The following is a 14,425-nucleotide window of genomic DNA, read 5'->3' on the forward strand; positions in this document are numbered from 1 at the left end:
TATTTGAAATGTTATCTAATAACTAACGTGTATTTAGAATCAGTTTAGGATTTACTGCATTAGTTAGAATGCTGAAATATCACAAAGGCAATGTTACGCTCAGGCATTGCCGCAACTAATATGTAAACTGAAATTGAATCTTAAACAGCTTTCATTCAAACAACGTACGTAGGAAGTACGCTTTCGTTTTTATCTCTCATCGTGTCTTCGAATGAGCACAACTTTTACATTAACATTATACATATACTCATGAAATTTATACCAAAGGAGCGACTCTTCATTTACATTTCAAAACTTTTAAACTATTATCAAGTTTTAATCTGCATATACAGAACTGAATAATGCGTAGAAAAAAGGTATACAATAGGAACAAAATATCATTTTCACAAAAAAAAAAGAAATCTTGAAGCACTGATATTGAAGTCTCCTTTAGGAGCAGTTCAAAATTCCTTGAATAAGAAAAGCAACAACTATATCAATTATTGAAAACAGAGCTAATGTACGAATCTGCGTATTAGGGTGTGATCTATTCTTCACGTGATGCTCATAGTACCAAATATTTATATGTTTCAGTTGGCAGTCACTCATAGCTTATTCAGATTACGAGGTTTATCACGCGTTAAAGTTTAGAGAGACAATTGAATGTATGACCATTGACTGATTGACATCAAGTTATTCTTCTTCTTTTTATTGACATTACATTTCTCGCTGGGCATTGCCGCCTCTTAGTGTTCTCAAAGCACTTCCACATGTATTACCTGTGAGGTTTCTAAGTCATGTTACCATTTTTGCATTTGTACCGTGAAGTACCCTAATTTCGCGCACTTAAGATCTGACAAAGTTAAAACGTTCATTGAAAAACATGTAGTGGCCATTTAGAAACATTTGCTACTGCATCACGTAGTAGAAGGATTCTAGGTTCTCAAAAAAATGTTACTTGCAAACTTTGCTGCTATTTTAAAAAAATGCGGTATGAATTTGAGATACAACGGTCTCCTTATTTGGCGCATGAAAATAGGATAGTTCCTAATTTTGCGCAAAAGTGTTCCTAACTTCGCTCATGTTTGGAGTGGAATATCGTTATTGGTTTGATGAAATATAATCAATTGACCAATAGAAGCATGCATCCATTGTTCAAAATATACAGATAACGGTATCAGACAGCCGCCAGCGACCCATTCTTTAGTCGAAATGGTATGCCCCTATATTTCGACCGTCTGGAGCTTTGCTTAGATTTTACGTCATTAATTTTAGTTGACACAAGTCATAATTTTTAATATATCGTTTTCTTCTGAAATATAAATCGTATTTTAGGGAAAAAAGGCATTGTATCAGCAATGTTTCTTAAACAATGTGCATTAAAAAAAAATAATACAAAAAAATTTAACACTTTTCAATAGTAATGACGAATAAACTGCCGTGAATCGCGTATTTGTCCCATATGAATGGGAAACCCAGCAAAGATGGGACAGATATACGATTCACGGCAGTAAACATATCCAACAGAGCATAATGGATACAAATATTTCCAAAAAGTAGCCAGTTTTGTACAGTAAAATCATTTGTTTACTTGGGTCATGTTCTTCGTCTTTGTGCTAAGCACAAGCCAATATGGCGGTCGATGGGAGGACCGAATTGAAATAATTTTATTTGGTGTACTAAACCAAGTTTGTTTTTTAAGTTCTTTCGTGAAAAACATTCAACAACAACGATATTTTGTAATCCTCCAAATTTTTCAATTTTGACTGGTACCTAACTAAAAATAGAAAAAAATAATGATTCTATAATGTGCGAAGTTAGGGCGCGCGCGAAATTAGGACACATCACGGTATATCATTTTACTTTTATGCCGGGAAGACGAAAAAAATTCAAACCCAAAAATTTCCTAGACCGGACCGGGAATCGAACCCAGCCGCCTTCCGCAAGGTCTTTCGTTGTAGCTGCGCATTTGACCACACGGTAACCTTTATTGGCATTAAGTTACTATCTATCATATAATAGATGGCGTCATCTGAATATCTCCATACAAAGATAAAAAAGAGGTTGCATTTTCTTTGAGGCAATATTAACTCACAAACGGATGGATCGATTTACAAGATTTCCTCTCGAAACGATTCGTCTTGGGAACAGCTGTGTTTATATATAGGGTAAGATGGGTCAAGATGGGTCACGGGGTAAGATGGGTCAGTGCCGTTTTTGGGCATTGTATACATTTTAATGCAGATATTATTCCTTTGTAAGAAGAATAATTTGGTTCTACTTTATTGCCACTTCCACTTGATTTGAGGATAAACATTAATGTTGATAGAGAATGGCAAGGTATCATATTTTTTCAGCTATGTTTCTTATGCGAAACTCAATTTCTATAAAACGTGTAATCTCGTCGAACAATGTGGATTTTTGGTAATATGGTGAAAGTGTTATGGGTTATTTGTTCTTCAAAAGCCTATTTTTTTCTGCAAATGCCTTTTTATTCAAAATCATTGGCAACAAACCAATCCATCTGTGTGTAATTTGATATTGTTATAAATTAAAATCTTTTTGTTTTGAGACCATGAGGGTTCGCCTAAGGCGACCCATCTTGCTTCATCCTACATGATATTTTATTGCAACCAATAAAAGATAGATACAGTTACCATTCACATAGACACAATTTGTAATACCCTTTACAATTCCGTTGTATTTGACATTGAAATCAATAACTATATATTTGATGGGATTTTGTTGAAATTTTTTTTCAAGCGGGCAACCAGGCCCTGAAGTCATTATCTTCTAGTATATAGAAAATGTTAAATTCAACGGCCAACTTTCAGAATCTCACACAAAAACTGGAGACAACACTTTTGGTTCCTACAAACGAAAAGGAATTTTTAAAATTTACCTTGTTGTCGACCGGTTTTAGGCTCGACCAAGTTGGACCACGTCCTGTAGATGGGCAGCATCGAGCCCGAAACCGGTCGACAAAAAGGTAAATTTAAAAAATCTTTTTACGTTTGTATGAACCATAAAGTGTTGTGTCCTCGCCTCGCGATTTTGTGTGTGTGATATAACTGTTCTTACGTTAGCATAATCTAAAAAAACTAGATTAATCCACCTAGCGGTGATGGAGCCTTCCTCGTGTGTTATAAAAATAGTATTTTGGCCATAACTTCTGAGTCCGATCTGGCCAATTTTCAATAGGAAACAATGGGACAGGATTCTGCGTCGAATGCAACTTGTTGCAAGCAAATCGGTTAAGGATAAGTGCCTGAAAAATGAGTGACACTTTTGCCACATTTTTTGAGTAGGTGCACACAGGCATCACATCAATTCGTCGAACTGAGTCGATCAGTATATAACACTATGGATCTCCGGGTCTTCTATTAAACGTTTGTTTTTGGGGCGATCATATAGCCTTTACGTATACTTAGTATACGAGAAAGGCAAACAATAAGTGAACTTTCAGAATGCTTCTTTTGAATTGTCACTGTTCAACCTTCATCATTTCCCGCAATTTTTTGATGATCTTATATCCCAGTTCTATCGAGAAATCGCGTATCGGTTTTCACTATTGTCAGAAAAAACCTTTTTCAATAGGTTCTCGTTGTTGTTACTTAATCATGCTTAGAAATGTAAGAGATGAGCCAGCCTAGGGCTGTACTGTCCATGATTTCACAGTTGTTGTATCAACCATCACACTTCCGCTTGTATTTGGGATAATTTGAGGACAAACATAGTAAATTTTAATCATTTTAACCCGTAGACACTTAAATGAGGTTTGAAACATGCATTGTATCGATGTTACAGCGGTTGAATCAACCTAATAAATACGCAGTATATTAAATTCGCTGAAATTTTGAATGGTGGGTACGTCAACTATGAAATCATAGGCAGTGTAAATCTATCTAATAAAGAGATAAAAATAGTAACGTTTTGCTTATTCGTGATTAAAAAAAACACTTGATCGCTAATAAAAAATATGGCTTATATTCACATAATATGTATTCAATCATTTCTAATATAGTTAATTTATTTTTTTCAAAGCATGGCGAAGCATGTCGCCACATAGGCAAAGGACTGTAAAACAGGACAACACAAGATATTGGTACGTCCACTATAAGTTTTGTTTTAAAAAGTTTACGGTATCTATAATACGTGTCCGACGCTAGTGAAACTTCTGCTAATATTTTTCCATAACTGTCTTTATGAATAGAAACACATATAAAACAGATTTACTTAAATAGTTAATTTTGTTCTAAAGCCTTCGAAAACACTGAGCAAACATCGGAAGAATACCTCACATCCTAATATGCACTGCTTTACATACTATTGAATATCCCATAAAGTACTATATTGAAAGCTAACCTTACTGGACATCGACTCGCAAAAAAACGAGAGAAAAGCGCAATACCTGAGAATGTCGTCCATCAACATTTTAGAGGCTTACTAAAACGGTTGCGTAAATAGTTCTACGAAGCTCAAAGTTTTCAGCGAGAAAAACAATTCCTGACTCTTTAGTATTGAAATGTAAAAAAGGATTAGAAAGGCTGATTTTAGCACCATACGGGGGTTCTAGCAAAACGGCATAGCAAGAAAATGCATCTTTATTTTACACACATCTATGGGGCGCATCATCATTACGCGCTGAAGCGACTTATTTATCGAAACGTTTCTGTACTAAAACGTATCGGTCTTCCACCAAAGACGAAACAGTCCTATAAAACTACAACTGAAGTCATTCAAACAGCAATGTTTTGTATATTACACTGCTAGTAGGATATCTAAATTACTCAATTCCTTCATGGTACCAGTTGACGAATCAGAAGAGGCTAAATTATTTTTCATTGACCAGAGAATTATTTTTCCCAGTACCGATTATTTATTAAATAGATTTGTATTTATTTGTCCGAAGTAGACACGTTGCTTTTTGGAGTGTTAATCTCAAATAGCTACCTGCAGTAACATATTCTTGGTGAAACAATTTTTCTTTTGCTTTTTGCTATTTAAGTTACTCAACCATCAATGTATATATGTGTAATATTTTTGAAATTCAAAGTTAGTTCATAGGTTAAATTATTTGTAACGCTTAACAGTTTCCACTACATCACACTTATATGGAATCGGTAAATATATATGTCCAGAAAAAAAGTAAAAACACAAATTTTGAACAACAAAAAGAAACAATAATTACTGATAGGCAACCAGAAAGCTGATTACTAGTTACAGTTCGTATGATGCAATAAAACGTAGCACGAATACTGCAAATATAAACGGAAAACATATATTTTTATACAAGTCGAAACAGTAGAAACTTGTGTTTTGGGAAAAAGGACATGAAACAGATATGTACCGAGTAAAACTATAAAATTATGTAATGTTTAATTTAACTCTATACACCATAATATTGTCATGAATATATATATCGCTGTAATCCACAACATATGGAATAAAAACGAGTAACCGTCGCAAACATCCCCATTCAATGCATCCGAAAACATTCCTAAGAACAATCATTTTCACAGAAAAAAAGCTTGATCAAATTACCAGCAATGGAGCCTTTCACGTGCATCACGAAAAACAGATTCTATGAAACTGCCCCGTATTATTCCGGGCTACCGCGTGGTTTAAAAGAAGGAAACATTTACTTTTTCGCCTCATCCTGGGCAAATGCATGCTTTAAAAGAAGAAAAATTCACTCTTTTGTATTATTCCGGGCAAGCACGTGCTTTAAAAAAAAGTGTAATTTACTCTCTCACCTTTTTCCGGACAGATGCGTGCTTTAAAAGAAGGAAGTATTCACTCTTTTGCATTATTCCGAACAAAAAGGTGTCATTTACTCTGCATTAGTTCGGGCAATTGCATTCTCGGGGCAATTTAGCTGCCCTACTTTGCTAAAAAAGTTTACACACTAAAGACTTTGAAGTATGCTCTTTTGACTATAAAGTATTTAATTATGACTTCAAAGTACGCTCTTTCGTGGGAGAATGGGACTACACACAAAAAGGAATAAATATTATGCATAATTATGACTATCTTATATTCACAAATGAATAACATTTATGCATAAAAACAGGAAAGTGTGTAAAACTTATTCTTTTTATGCGTCAAATTTTACTCCTTTTGTGGGTAGTCCCATTCTCCCGGAAAAGAGTGTATTTCTGCCCAAAAGAGCATACTTTCAGCTGTGCGTGTAAGGAAAATATGTTAAACATGAATTTAACCGTTGTGTGGCCGGCAAAAAACACCCTTAACAGGCCGGCAGGGTACCCGGGTACCCACCAAACTAAAATGCTTATATCTCTAGCAATTTTCAATCGATTTCAACAATTTTGGACTTATTCGATTCAGAATTTTCTCTTCTATAAAGATGTTATCAGGATGAACCGATCCGGTGAATTCGATTCCTGGAAAATCCGGATTTCCAGTAACATGTCTTGCATAAATGATACTGATCGTGGATTTCGGTAGCTAATCAGCTATATGGGTATCAAACTTCTTGAAATTTCATCACTAGATTGATTTTTATCGATTCCAGAACAGGTTCCTCGAGGGGTCATAGGTGGCCATGAACATTGTTCAATGGAACATCAACAATATGGGTATCAAACTTCATGAAATTAACTCTTGCGTATGTCCTTCATGATCCTAGGCTCACCAGACAAGTTGACTCCGGAGTGGCCATTCTGGAACAGGGAGATCAGTACAAAAGGCCGAATCACAAAAGGCCGAACCACAGAAGGCCGAAAATGTTCTAGCATACCACAAAAGGCCGAAAACCCAGAAGGCCGAACCACGAAAGGCCGAATCTCAAAAGGCCGAATAACACAAAAGGCCGAATCATTACAAAAGTTTCAATCTTTCAATTAAGACAATTTGTAATACTCACAAATTTACGTTTACTTTTATTATGCTGCCCGTTAAGAAACACTTGTCCACGTGTTTTGCAACTACTAGCAGCGATCTAATCAATCTTATTTAGTTGAGGTATTTAACATCAGTTCAACGTCGAAGCTCAATCATTCAATTGAAAGAAGTTGTATGACGGTGTTTACAGAGTCAATTTGAATCCTTTTATATTGCATAATAGATCAATCTTCATTGCAATAATGAAAGCATGAACATACGTATAAATATTATCACTTTAAAGTAACGGAGTAATCCAAGAGCTCTCTTTTTTCTTCCTTTGCTGACGTAGTAATCATTATCAGTAGTATTGGGAAAAGTTAAATTCCCAAATCTAATGCAAGAGCCCGAGTTAAATTCCACCGGATTCATGGCTCACAGAATCGAATTGCCGATTTGCATCAATGTAGGAGTTGTGCGCTTCATGATGCATGGTTGTGCATTGGCTAATGATGCGCACTACTCATGATCTATTTGCGACATCAGAAGCTAAACAAAATAGACTTTTTCAATTATTATGCTTTTGACCAAAAGCTGTATAACTTGCGGTAACGCTGTGTTCCTCAATGCATATCATTTTCTCCCATTTTAAGAGAAAATGACTTCACAAGACTTCGCTGAGAAATCACAAAAAAAACGAATATTCTAAATTATATTAAGTATTTGAATAAAAAAGTCTGAATAAAATCGGCAGACCAACAAAGTGGACCGGAGCGAGCGCGCGCTAGCTCCGGTCCACTTTGTTGGTCTGCTGATTTTATTCGGCCTTTTGTGATTCGGCCTAATGTGGTTTCGGCCTTTTGTGCATTCGGCCTTTTTTACTTTCGGCCTTTTGTAATTCGGCCTTTCGTGATTCGGCCTTTTGTGATTCGGCCTTTCGTAGTAGACCCCCGGGAGCCGGGGTTGACCAAAAACATTTCTCATTGGAACCTCAACAATATGGGTGTCAAACTTCTTGAAGTTGTTTCAAGCGTTTATGTCTGATCTATTTTGGTTCATCAAACAAGTTCACCCCGGATTGCCAATTCCGGAATAGGTTCCCTGAGGAGTCAGGAATGTTCATAAACATTATCAGAGCCGCATTTTGTTTTAAATCAATTTATCTAGCCATGTGAGTGCAAAATCAATGCAAGGACCACTCATTGACGCCGGACGACCAGCAGGAGACCCACCATAAGATTCCGGACACTCGGAGATATGATCGATTCCAGAAATTCTTCTAGACAGATGTGACTTTTCACTCTTCGATCCTAGGTGGCCTCTATCTGATACTACGAAAGTTTGTTATAGAAATTTGCGCCTTTTTTTATAAACAATCCGTTGTAAAGTAATGTCCAGGGCCATCAATTGATTCCAGGTGGACACTAAGTTATCCTTAGGTAGCTACGAATCATCCGGAGCAGTAGTTAATTCTTGAAACTCGTCATTTGTTGTGAGAGCAAAATTAATGCAAGGACTACCTGGTGGTCCCCAAATGGTGCTCCAGAAGTGCAGGGACATCCAGAGCAGTGGTCAATTATTGCAGTTCGTTCTAGAAACTTTCGAAAATAGTTTGTAATAGCAGTAGTCTTTGCTCGCGCTTAGAATCATAGGGACGTAACTGTATTGATCTATTTCGATTCATCGATTTTATATTTACTTCAGGTAGATTACAACCATGAACTCGTCAAAGATAAATCGATCAAAACAGTTACGCCCTTATGATTCTAAGCGCGAGATTACGAATATCATTCATTGATCCCGAGTGGCCTCCAAGAAGTCCTCCTGATATACCGGAAATACCGAAGCAATCGTCATTTTTTACATTTTGTTTTCAACAGTTGCGTAATCGTGAAAAAATTTTTTGTGACAAAGTAAAAAGAGAAGGAGAAGAGAGCGGGCTTGGTAGTCATAAGGCTACTGCTTCTGCCTCATACGCGGGAGGTCGTGGGTTTAATCCAAGGTCCGTTCCATTCTCCTACTTTGTATCTTTCTTTATATTTATCTCTAGCAATCGCTAGAACTGGAAATGGACTTCCATACCGTTTCCATTTCTATTCCTATACCTTCAACTTGACTATTCTAGCAGTATCTGCTAGAATTGGAAATTAACTAAAGAGCTCGTTTCCTACATCCAATTAGAAATTCCATCAGTTGCTTTCTATCTATAACATTGGCAGTTCGTTAACCAAGACGGACCTCTGCCTCTCGAACCTTGACCCAAAAATTCCAATAAATTCCGTACGAACTCGTGGCAAAAGCAGAGGTATATTCGGCTTGCAGTGGGCGAGTGATTGCATCATCATTTCATCCCCCTTCTCTACATTGACTTGCATTCTGAATCCACTGATAATCTGTGTGAAAAAAATCTGTAACTAGATGCGCTCCCTCAGTAGATAAAGAAACTGGCTAGTCTTATCAGTTTCTTCATTCCAGTTTCAAAATCTGTCTGGCCGTGAAGGTCGATCAACGACGGATGAGATGTTTAGCCTGAAGATGATCCTTTATGAATTTCGGGAGTACAACTTGCCGACTCACCATTTGTCTATCGATTTCAAAGCAGCGTACGATTCAGTGAAAAGATATTAACTGAGGCAGATAATGTCTGAACATGGTTCTCCGGCGAAGCTGATTACGATTATACGTTCAACGCTTGATGACTCGAAATAAAGTATTCGGGTTGCAGACGACGTATCAACCGCGTTTGTGACCGTGGAGAGATTGAAGCAGAGTGATGCGCTTTCAAATTTATTTTAAACTAGCAGACCCGACGAACTTCGTTTCACCTAAAATTAATTTATTCTCTGCTTAGATCTCGAGTTATGCAGAAATTTCTGTTTCATTTGTATGGGAGCTCCTTCTTCAAAGAAGGGAGGGGTCTCGAACCATCTTAAGAACCTTCCCCGGCTCCAAAAACCTCTGCATACAAATTTTCACGCCGATCGGTTCAGTAGTTTCGGAGTCTATAAGGTTCATACTCGAGGGGGTGATTAGGAGATCTGGTGTGCAAAAGAACGACACTATCATCACATGGTCGCATATGCTCCTGATCTTTGCGGACGACATTGACTACATTCGATCGCAGGGCAGTAGTGGAGGCTTTTGCCATAATCAAGAGGAAGCCGGTGAAGATAGGCTAAATCATCGACTCTACTAAGACAGAGTACATGGTTGCGGGTAGAGATAAAGGTAGACCTATTGGTGTTAGTACTGAGGTAGTGCTTGATGGGGAAGTTGTTGAAGAATTAGTTTATCTTTGAACATTTGTGACTGCTGCGAATAGGGGCTTCCTCGAATATTGGAAACGAAATTTGCTCTGATTCGTAAGGATGTAAAAAGAGGCGGATAGAAAAGCTTTTGACGTTTTCGAGCGTAAGTGCTACGTACAATTCTCGATGGGAAACTAGAAAAAGATGTGTGGCACAGACGCATGAATCACGAGCTGTATCAAGTGTATAAAGAAGAAAATATTGTGAATCGTATAAAATACGGCAAACTCCAGTGGGCCGGTCACTTAGTGTGAATGTCAGAAAAAAGAATAGCAAAAACAATGATCACCAGAGATCCGGATAGAGGCCAGTGACTTCGCTGAAGGCCACGAACACGCTAGCTGCTGCACGCGGTGGAATCGGACTTGGGAACCCTAAACGTTTATGAAAACTGGAGGAACATCACCCAAGATTGACAATTGTGGAGCTCTACAATACGTCAGTCAAAGGTTGTTTAGAGCTTCTAGTGGAGTGTCTTCACTTGTCATAAGACTATTTCGTACTATCCCATTTTATTCCATCACTTGAAGTGAACGAACGATTTATTGAAAGTCGCAGCATTATTGGATGGATTGTGGCTATCGGTTTAGATTGCATCAATTGAGCTCTCACATTTCTCAACAAGCGATTTCTAAAAACTCACAACTTTCTAGGACGGCTTAAAAATTGGCACATCTTTGAAAGTTCCGAAGCTTCCAGATGGCTATTCCGGAGCTTCTGGAGCACCACTTAGTGGCCTCCTGGGGTCAACGTTCGGTTCTTGAAATGATATTGGTCTTATGTTGATGCATAAATCGTTTTGCGAAACAGTTCGGTTTACGAGGATTAATTTAAAAATTGGCCCTTTTCTCAGAATGTTCCGGAGTTCCCGGAGGACCATTTAGCGGAGTTTTGCTCTCACGTTACTATGGGTGTTCCGGACCTTCAGTGCCAGATGACCAATGGTGGTCAATGCGTTGTTCATGCAATGATTTTACTCTCACAATGCTACAACAAGTAATAGTTTCTAGGACGGATTTCCAGAATTGGCATTACGCCAACAATAGATTTATAAAAAAAAAACTTCAAAATATAATCAAAATATAATGCTACAACACTAAAATTCCAAAAAGTCTCAGTTTTCTAGGATAAACTTTCAGAATCGGCAACTTCTCCGGATGTTTCGGAGCTTTCGGTGGTCCACTTAGTTGCCTTCTGGTGTCAAAGGATGGTCCTTGCAATGATTTTGCTCTCAACACACGGATTACAAAAAACTACAACTTTCTATTTTTTTTATTTTTCTTTATTTATATTGACAAGTATTTATGGCCACTTAAGACCCTACTGGAACCTGTCCTGGAAACTACAAAGTCAGCACATCCGGTGGCTCTAAACAATCAGAAACAAACTGCTGAGGCAATTTCAAGAAGTTTGATGCCCATATTGTTGAGGTTCCATTGAAAAATGTTTATGACCATTCTTGGCCCCACTGGGAAATGGCCGAAATGGCCACTCAAATTTTCACACACACCTGTTGGAACCAAGATAATAAACAACAGTCTACTGTGGAAGTTTCAAGAATTTTGACATCCATATTGTTGGGGATCCAATGAGAAATGTTTTTGGCCAACCTTGTCCAAATACCCCCCCCCCCCCTTCCTCACCCGGGAAACTTGTTCCAAAATGGCCACTCCGGAGTCAACTTGTCAAGAACACACGCTGGAAATAATTTCAAGAAGTTTGATACCCATAATGTTGGTGTTCCCTTGAAAATTGTTCATGGCCACCTATGACCCCTCGAGGAACCTGTTCTGGAATGGCCAATTGAAGATCTGCACGTCTGATGGACCCAAATCAATAAAAATCAACCTGCTGATGAAATATCAAGAAGTTTGATACCCATATTGCTGATTACCTACCGATATCCACGATCAGTATAATCTATGCAGGACATGTCCCTAGAAATCCGGATTTCCCGGTGATCCGAGGGACCGGACCGCTCAGCATGAAAACAGCATGATAAAGGACAAAATTCTGAATCGAATGAGCCCAAAACGGTTGAAAACGGTTAAAAATTGCCAAAGATATAAGCATTTTAGTTTCGTGGGTACCCGGGTACCATGCCGGCCCTAAAGGGTAAAAAAATGTCGGAACCGCTCTCTCCACCCCTCCTTAATCAAAATTTCAGTTAACCCGTACAATCGATTTTGGCCGTCATTATTGTGGATATGACAGAGTTTCAACCTCCTACTATGAAAATTCATTTAGATATCGCGAATTGAATTCCAAAAAGGTACCCGGGTACCCAGCCGGCCACACAAGGGTTAATCAATATATTATTAATATGCTGCTTCTTATAGAAAATCTAATTCGATGTGGAAGAATTTATTTTCTCTTGAATCGCAAGTCATTCTCGTCTGTAAAAAAGTGAAAACGAGAAAATCGCTTGCAAAAGTTTAGCATGTTTTCTTTATTATTTATGTGTTTAGGACTGATTTGATATAAAAAAGCTATGCTATAATACAGAACTTATGTTTTTTTAGTAGAAACATTGTTCGTTCCGGAGCATAAAGATTCAACCGCATGAGAAGTTCTTCTTCTTCTTCTTCAATGGCTCTACATTCCAACTGGAACTTGGCCAGCTTTTCAACTTAGTATTCTTTTAGCATTTCCTCAGTTATGAATTGAAAGCTTTTCTATACCCGCCATTGCATGAGTAGGTATGTATCTTGCGTGGAAAATAGAATGGACACACTATGCCCAGGGTGACGAGAAAGCAACCCGAAAACATCCTAGACCGGACCGAGAATCGAACTCGCCATCTCCGGATTGGCTATCCTACTCCTTTGGCTCCTCGCAAGGCTACTAGAGACTTGATAGTTAAAAACTTTGTTCATGGGTTGCAGATCTTTGGCGTCTCACGATGAGGCTTGCATTCCGGATCATTACGAGGGGTTACAATTTTTGTTTTGTGTCGTTTTTTAATTTGAATTTATTGCATGCAAGTCGTTTTATTTGGCATCTTAGCTATTGCTTTTAAGGGTCTGTCTCATTTGGAGAATCAAACTTAAAAGTGACAGTTCGAAAATTAGCAAATAACCCAATCATAAGAATGGCTGGTGCTACCCAGCAATTCCAATAAGACATCGATGCAAAATGATTCGATATCGATAAGTAATCTTGCTGCGCGAGCAGGGTTATTCGATAATTATTGAAATGTCACTTTTATGTTTAATTTCAGTTTAATTCTCCATCCCTAGCCAAGGTCACGGGGGTTGACGACACTGAAGATAATATTTATCTGTGTATTTTTATTGTACATTTGGAGCACTTCAGTGCGCCTCTAGCGATTCACAGTGGATCGACTGCTTTGCAGACTGAGCCCCTGACCGTATGTCCCGGCATACTTATCAGGTATAGCTCTTTACATGTAGGATTCGCTAGGACTTATTAGCACTCTCCAAGGTGTCGGGAAATTAACAAACGTCAACTGGAAGAAGCGAAGCCAACCCGTGGCCTCAGGTAGGATAGGATGGGTTGTAATATAGATTAAAATTGAGAAGTCTACTTTGTATTTTAGAGACATTCAATTTTTAGAATGTTTTCAATTGGGAGTGGAGAACTATTTAGACTTATCAGGATTTACATCAGGTTGAAAAATTCAAAATAGTAATGTCATAGCAAACCAGAAATCAGCCAAGAAAAAACGTATAGGATTAAAAAAAAATAGATTGATCACAAAATGAAATAATAATATTGAACATTTTAGATTCAGTAATTAAACAGAATTTTATTTTTTTATTTTTGTTTCAGAAATGGTTCAGAGCAGCCAAGGTAGAAGTTTACTGTACTATTGGATAGAAAAATATTAAATTGAAAATCTGAGATAGAAGAGAGACAGAAGAAAAAAATGGATGTTGAGATTATAAAAGAGAAAAAGAGATTGATAAAAGGAGAAATCAGATATTGATAGATAGAAGAAGGACATAGGATTTGTAAGGCAATACTCAACAATTCTTTTGTAGTTTTATACATACTGTATGTAACAATGACTAAAACACTAATAAGACAAAGTTATAAAAGACCTTTATGTTGAAACATAACAGACAGACAACCGACAACAACACAATGACAATAACAGATCTAAAATATAGAAGACAAGTAGTGTTTTACATTAATTATACAACTCACAATAATAGAAATGACTATCCAACGAGTAGTACATATTTTTAATGATGTTATTCATATAAATCAATGCTTCATAATCGTAAAATTCATTCATTTAGCAAGGAAATAGACGCAATGAAGCATTACCA

This window comes from Armigeres subalbatus, chromosome 2 (assembly GCF_024139115.2).
Source record: "Armigeres subalbatus isolate Guangzhou_Male chromosome 2, GZ_Asu_2, whole genome shotgun sequence".
Lineage (NCBI taxonomy): Eukaryota > Metazoa > Arthropoda > Insecta > Diptera > Culicidae > Armigeres > Armigeres subalbatus.